This window comes from Coffea eugenioides, chromosome 9 (assembly GCF_003713205.1).
Source record: "Coffea eugenioides isolate CCC68of chromosome 9, Ceug_1.0, whole genome shotgun sequence".
NCBI lineage: Eukaryota > Viridiplantae > Streptophyta > Magnoliopsida > Gentianales > Rubiaceae > Coffea > Coffea eugenioides.
The window spans coordinates 14305499-14313130 of NC_040043.1; positions in this window are offsets into that span (position 1 = coordinate 14305499).

Sequence of the window (7632 nt, forward strand, 5' to 3'; positions counted from 1 at the left end):
CAAAAAAAAATTTCCCTTTCTTAATGAACGTAAGATGGCCAATTAATTTATTTTTTAAAAAATGAATAGGGCTGTTTCAAATCCCAAAAAAAAAAAGAAACAAACCCAGGTTCCTCCATTGTTATGATTTTTTTCACCATTATTCTAAAAAATTTGCTAAATTGAGTTCTTTCAGGCAAACAATAAGATGTGTGACGAGTCCCTTTTTTTTATTTGCGTGACCAGTCTATTGTTGACAAAAGTTTAAATTTTTTAAAAAGTATACAAAAATTATGGGAGATAATATTAGGAGTTTATAGTAAATTTATCACACTTCTGGTGTGGTTTGCACCTGTCCAATACCATGAAAGAATAGAATAAGCCATTATCAATTATTACACGCTAACTAGAATTTGGAAGCATATAACATGATCAAGAAACAGTAGAACCAATTAGGACTAGATTTTGACCCAAAAAAAAATTAGAACTAGATGCCACTGGCACGTTGCTGTGACTTGCAATGGCAATTAGGACTATTTAGTGTTTTTTTTTTTGCAAGGAAATAGGACACTATAAAAATTATTTAGGCAAACTTTACCTCATCGGTGATTTGAGTATACTATCAAGTTATTGACTATATTACAAATCTTATAATCATGCTCACATTTTCCCCACGTTTTCCCACTCCAATTAAGAGTTCTCCAATTTAAGATGTTTATCTCTTAACTAATCCTATAACCGCTCCTAAAAATCCTATAATCATGCTCATATTTTCCCTCCATTTCCCCCACTTTTTCACTCCAATTAAGAGTCTTTCAATTTAAGAATTCCACTCCAATTAAAAGTTCTCCAAAACATAGCACGCTCATTCAACTTTCTTGCGTGCTCACTCCAATTAAGAGAACTTTCTTGCATTTTTTTCCAAGAACTTATTTTCTCCTTCAACATTTTTATGATATCCATTTTAACCCTTAACCTAATTTCACTATGGAACATGCCCGCCTACAAGCATTTTAACGACAGCTAAATTTCAAACTCGCAAGATTGTAAAGGAGGAAACATTTGTTTAGAAAACGAAACGTACACCGTAACGATTTCACACAGTAGTTCGAAAAGTTTCAGCAACTTTGCGTTGACAAAAGAGAAATCTCACATCAAATTCCAAGGACAAAATCCCAACTACACCGATTAAAACGTCGTTCGCATCAAATTAGAAATTCTGGTACTGTTTATTCTTTAAACATTTGCATTTCCATTGTTTTTCTAAATATTATTCCCAATAATGTAATATTTTCGATTGATTATTGCTATGATTGCCTTTCATCTTTAAATAGAAGTGAAATGTTAGGTAATAGGTCATCATTTTAGACTCATTTTCTCATGATTCAATAACAACTTATTACGCAACAGTAAGTATAAAAATTTATTTTATGGTCAGAGCAATAGATGTCCATCACTGTTTTTATGTCATCTTTTTCCCTATGGCACAAGTATTGGTATTTGACTTTTGATGAAACCAAGTTCCCTCCAGATACAAAAATGATGGAATTTGCTATGAGAAATTTCTTACGATAGAAAATTTACATTTTCAGATTGTTTGCGACTTAGTTTGGATTCTTGGAGTTCAATAACTATGTATAGTATTTGATATTGTCATGATGACAGTTTCTGTACCTTTAGGCCAAAAGAGTTAATGTTTCTTATCACAAAAAGATTGTCATTATCATATTCTTTGTCACTTTGGTCTGCATTGTAATGATGTGGTCAACACTGTTGTTAGGTAATTAATTTCATATACTTTTAATTTCAACATATTTTCTGTATTGTATATAACATTTTATTTGTCAAATAGGTACAATATTAACATATAAATAAGAGATTCCAGTGGTAACATGCATCTTAATCTATAAGACAGACATGCACGATTCGTATTTGGTTGTGATGCTTCTTATATCAGAGAATTACAAAGGAATGTAAAATTTCTTGATATATATTTATTTTTTATAATGCTATTTATAAATTATGTAAAAAAATACACTAATTTTGAATTTCGTACGTACTTAATTCTCAGGAAAATGGTGATAGGTTGTTCAACCAACAAATCAATTCATACAAAGATCGTGCATTCATTTGTAGTACGCACTACACAAAATTCAACAGAATTAATTAAATCACCAATTTTGACTTTCATACTAAAAGTTGATTGGTGTGAAGAGTGTTGGCAACAATAGGCTATTAAAACAAGGAATAATTAAATACTCACAAATGCAGAATTTAAAATCACGCAGAACAATTAAAAAGATCTCACAATTGTCCGTGCACCAGACCTTGATTATTTCTCAACTAAGTAAAGGAACCTAGCCTTGCCTCATAACGATGATGCAATCCCAGGCTTTAATGTACTTTTGTTGATGAAAAAGAATACAGCGGCTAAAGAGTCTCTAACTCCTGTTTAGAGGGAAAAGGGGAAAAGATCCAAGATCAAAGATAAAAACGCCTAGTCTATTGCTATCCTATTTAAAGTCTCACCGCTACTCTTTACCAATTGAGAATTTGTTTCTATAAAGGATAGCTTCGAGAGTTTGTTTCTATAAATGATAGCTTCCTTATTTTCATCCTTGAGTTGTTGCCAAAGGTATTCTCTGAAAATGTTTCCTAATCCCACGCAGCTTCAAAATACGTCTCCCAAGAATAGCGGCAGCTTCCAGGGATAAGTCTCGCGGTCTGTCTTTTGGACGTAATTCTGCGGTCTCTAGCATGGGCACGCTCAAGAATGGATAGTCTTCTGGAATTTGGCCTCTTTTCACCACTTTTGACACCAATCGCCTGCAATTGATACAAATACCAATTATGAGCAGAAACCCATTACTTTGCATAATAAGTGGCCAAAATTGAGATCAAATACCATCAAATAACATGTACAATTGTCTCACTATCAAATCCCCCCACACCAAGACAATGCTTGTCCTCAAACATTTCAAAAGTCAGAGATACAATTACAGCTACACACATGTAGCAGTCCAACATGCGAGCACAAGTGTCCTATCCTCCTAACAATGTCATCAAATTCAGAAATTGCAAGACTTAACCCTCTCTTATAGAATGGTATATGACTACTCACCACACTGACATGAAACACAAAAGGTCACTCTCACCACACAATAAAATGATGTTATCATATGCTTGCTAATATATCACATCGCCACCACTGTAATCAAATTTAATGCAAAAATCAAAGGGTCTTGATACGGGTTGTAAATGGGTTCAGGTACGGGTTGGATCAAACAGGTAATTTAAACTCATTATGTCAAAGGCAATACCATTGACCCACTACATGAATGCCAATTTCCTTCTTCATTCCATTGATCTTTCCAAAGCATTCCCATAAATTTTTTCAAAAATTAGCAAGTGTCAGCACAACCAAGGGATTCACCCAATCATCTCAACAGATCACATATTGACAATTAGCACTTCATACCTCTTTTTTTTCTTCTTTCTTTTGTTTTCTCTTTTGTTTTTCTTTTTTTTCCCTTTTTTTTCTTGGTGTGCTCCTTTTTTTCGCTTTCTTTTTTTTGTTTCAAATACGCCCAACTACATGGGGATATAGACACACTCGCTAACTTTAATCATCCCCTTTCAACCTAATTTGAAATCATCATGCACTGAAATCAAGGCATTCCTTTGACATAGGGTAGAAACAAAGAGGGTTCGAACACAAGGGGTTTAGGAGTGACAAAATGAGTTATTAAACAAAGAAAAGGTCTAGACTTAACCATGGTCAACTAGGGGAGATCTGATCAAGGTTGGTCTTTAGAAAGCAAAAATGGTTAGCCTAAGTGCCCTTATCATTCTAATGCATCAAATTCAGGAATGTGATCTTGATATGCATAACAAAGCAAGTTCTAGAACAATCAAATCATGTGTGATATCATTCAATGAAAGAAAATAGAACAGTTATCAATGCAACGCTTATTGGCTCGACAGCTCACAACAGGATATTAAGAGCCAAATCTTGCAAATTTCTTCATTCAATTCCATTATTAAGAAGACAAGACATTTAACCACATAATATCACTGCTCATGCTTGTAGAGTAATTGCAATGATCATCATAGCATCAAATTCTAGCAATTTTCAACTACTCCCCCCAACATATGAATCCTACATTGTCCTCAATGTAGCAAAGAAAATAGAAACCAAGTAGAAAGGAGCTAGAACTTCCCTGAATGCTGAAAGGACGCCGCGAAAGCACTATAGGGGAAGAGAATGAGGTGGCTGAAATCCAACATGGGCAAAGAAGGCTGCTAGATTTTGTGTCTGAATAGAAGAATGAAATTGCAAGGTTGTGAGACGGTTATCCAAATGATCAACTTATTCATCCAACTCGCGAAGGACATCCGCCAAGGCGCGGAACTAAAAATCTCCAAGTACATAGGATGCAGAGGGGATGGACGTCGAGAGAGTGTGAGGCAGCAATGGCGAGCAGCGGCGGCCTGGGCGGCGGCACTTGGTTGAGAGGCATTACCACACTTAAGAAGCATAAGTCGGCTGTCCATTCTTTGTAACAGCACCCATGAAATTTTCTATGAAGCGTGGGCACGGGTTGGAAGCTAAAATCTTCTGTTCACCAGTTTGTCGACAGCTTTCTGGAGCAACCCTGCAAAGCGTGGGCACACCTAGGAAGCCACAGTCTTCTGCCTAACACCAATAAAGCACTGGGAATGAGACATAATAATAATAATAATAATAATAATAATAATAATGAAAGATAACAATAACAAAGAGTTTAGTCCTTGGGTTACCTCTCAAACAGCGCCTCTCTTTAACGTCTTTGGCTAGACATTGCCCTGTTTATTCACGGCGGATAAAATCTTGTGGTTCATTTCAATGCTTCATCCTTTGTATAGTGCTGATAACTCTCGTAAATAGAATAATCATTGAGTACACAAGGTACGGTCTTCCATGAATTTGTAGATGGTGCCAAACAAACAAGTGATGACTTTAATTCTTCACTCACTCCTCCATCACGAGCACTTATTAGTTCGAGATATTTTGTCATCGTGACACTTAACTTATTCCTGTCATGAAATTCAAAATCTTCTGCTATAATAAAGTCAATCTCACTAACAGGAATTAAAGAATAAGAGTCAGGAGAATATTGATTAATGAATGGGAGAGATGTCACCGCATTGAGATGTCACCGCATTTGGAGATTGTTCACTGGATTCATTCACTTGAACAATTTGATATTGGGGTTCCATTTCTTGTACTTCAATTCCTTTTTCAACTGCATCTTTAGATTCTGAACGAGTATAGTAGTGAGTAGGGTCATCTCCTTAAGGAACTAGTAGATTTATCTAAACACAGAGAATTTGGAAAATTTTAGAAAGGAAGACAAGAAGAACAAATTAAAGATGTAAGAGTACTGAGTTTTCAATCGCAAGAAAGTGCAGTAGTTAAAGAATATAATAAACAATTAATTGAGACAACTTAGTCAAGGAGATAATTTCGGCATCGGCTCATGCAATTGATCACAGATCCCTGGAATAGTTTATACGTTCGTAAATAAATTAGTTCTAGCAATTCAGCAACCGCCAAACTATCAATCTCTCAATTATATGATGGTTCAGAGACGCTCTTAAACTATTCCCTTGTAAAATAGATAACCCCAGAGACGCTTGAAGGATTTAATCTATTCACAATTTTAGAAATTAGAGAGACCTAATTCTAGTTAACAAATACACATGCGAGTTCATTTAAACTAGATTAACTATTCCGACGACACAGATTAGACTGCTTGCAAGGCAATGAAATTGTGCCGTTTGCCACTAATTTTAAGACAATCAAGTGATACGCACCCCTGTCCTAATTGGCAGTATACTATTCAGACAATTGAATAACTGATCACATTAATCCAATAGATCCAAACAACAATAGGCTATTAAAACAAGAAATAATTAAATACTCACGAATGCAGAATTTAAAATCACGCAGAACAATTAGAAAGATCTCACAATTATCTGTGCACCGGACCTTGATTATTTCTCAACTAAGTAAAGGAACCTAGCCTTGCCTCATAACGATGATGCAATCCTAGGCTTTAATGTACTTTTGTTGATGAAAAAGAATACAACGGCTAAAGAGTCTCTAACTCCCGTTTAGAGGGAAAAAAGGAAAAAGATCCAAGATCAAAGATAAAAACTCCTAGTCTATTGCTGTCCTATTTAAAGTCTCCCCGCCACCCTTTACCAATCGAGAGTTTGTTTCTATAAAGGATAGTTTCAAGAGTTTGTTTCTATAAATGATAACTTCCTTATTTTTCTCCTTGAGTTGTTGCCAAAGGTATTTTCTGAAGATGTTTCCTAATCCCACGCAGCTTCAAAACACGTCTCCCAAGAATAGCTGCAGCTTCCAGGGATAAGTCTCGCGGTCCATCTTTTGGACGTAATTCTGCGGTCTCTGGCGTGGGCACGCTCAAGAATGAATAGTCTTCTGGAATTTGGTCTCTTTTCACCACTTTTGACACCAATCGCCTGCAACTGACACAAATACCAATTATGAGCAGAAACCTATTACTTTGCATAATAAGTGGCCAAAATTGAGACCAAATACCATCAAATAACATGCACAATTGTCTCACTATCAATGTGATATATGTGAAATATAAATGTGATTAGTAAGATAAAAATGTGATTGAAAAACTATTTGTGATGCAATAAAAAAATTGCAAATGAAAACCTATCCAACAACAATATAACATTCAAGAGACATTGGGCTTAAGTAAAATATCATCAGTTTTTTCTTCTGAGATTGCATTAGACTTTTCTTCGAAAGAAAAAAGGCATTTATTAAACATTTCTACAACTTGGGTGACATTTAACCTTTTTTTTTGGCAAAAAATCTCAACGGCCACTAAACTATTCGTCAGATCATGTTTTGGCTATCAAACTATTTTTCGTCAATAATTGACCACTAAACAACTTAATCAGTAAACCCGTGACCATTTGATCGATAATTATTTTTAATCTGTGAAATTAGCTGTACACGTGACCAAACGCAGGGGCAATTTTGTCTAACAACTACGCGATCCTATTCTCCCCTGAATTTCTTTCCTCAAACAATCACCGAATGGAACATTATGTGGAGGAAAAATAGGGACTCAATTAGGAGTCTCAAATCTTCAAACACAAATCAAAGATATTAGCAAGGGTCGTATTTTTCCACTGGGGGATCTGAGCAGTATTTTTCCATTTCCAAAAGTGATGTTCCACTAATAACAATATACATATTAAGAAGGGCCGTACCAGTCCAAGATCATCAGTTAATGTATCCAGCACTTGCTCAACTCCATCGCATCCGGCTGCTATGTACAGAGGAGTCAAGCCCTGACATCGGTCTAAGTACATAGCAGATTGGACTTAATTTTTTCAGTTCTGCATCTGGATGGTATCTTAGGAGGACTTCAACCATGGACCTACAATTTTGCCGAACAGCTCTATGGAGCAACCCATTTTCCAGCAATGCATTTTCAATTGAAGAGCGTTTTTCTTCACCCATGACTTTGTTGACCAGAACATTCAAAAGCATCTTGACCACTGTACACCAGTCATGTTCGACTGAGAACTCTATAGGCCATCTGAGTCGCTGGAAGGGAA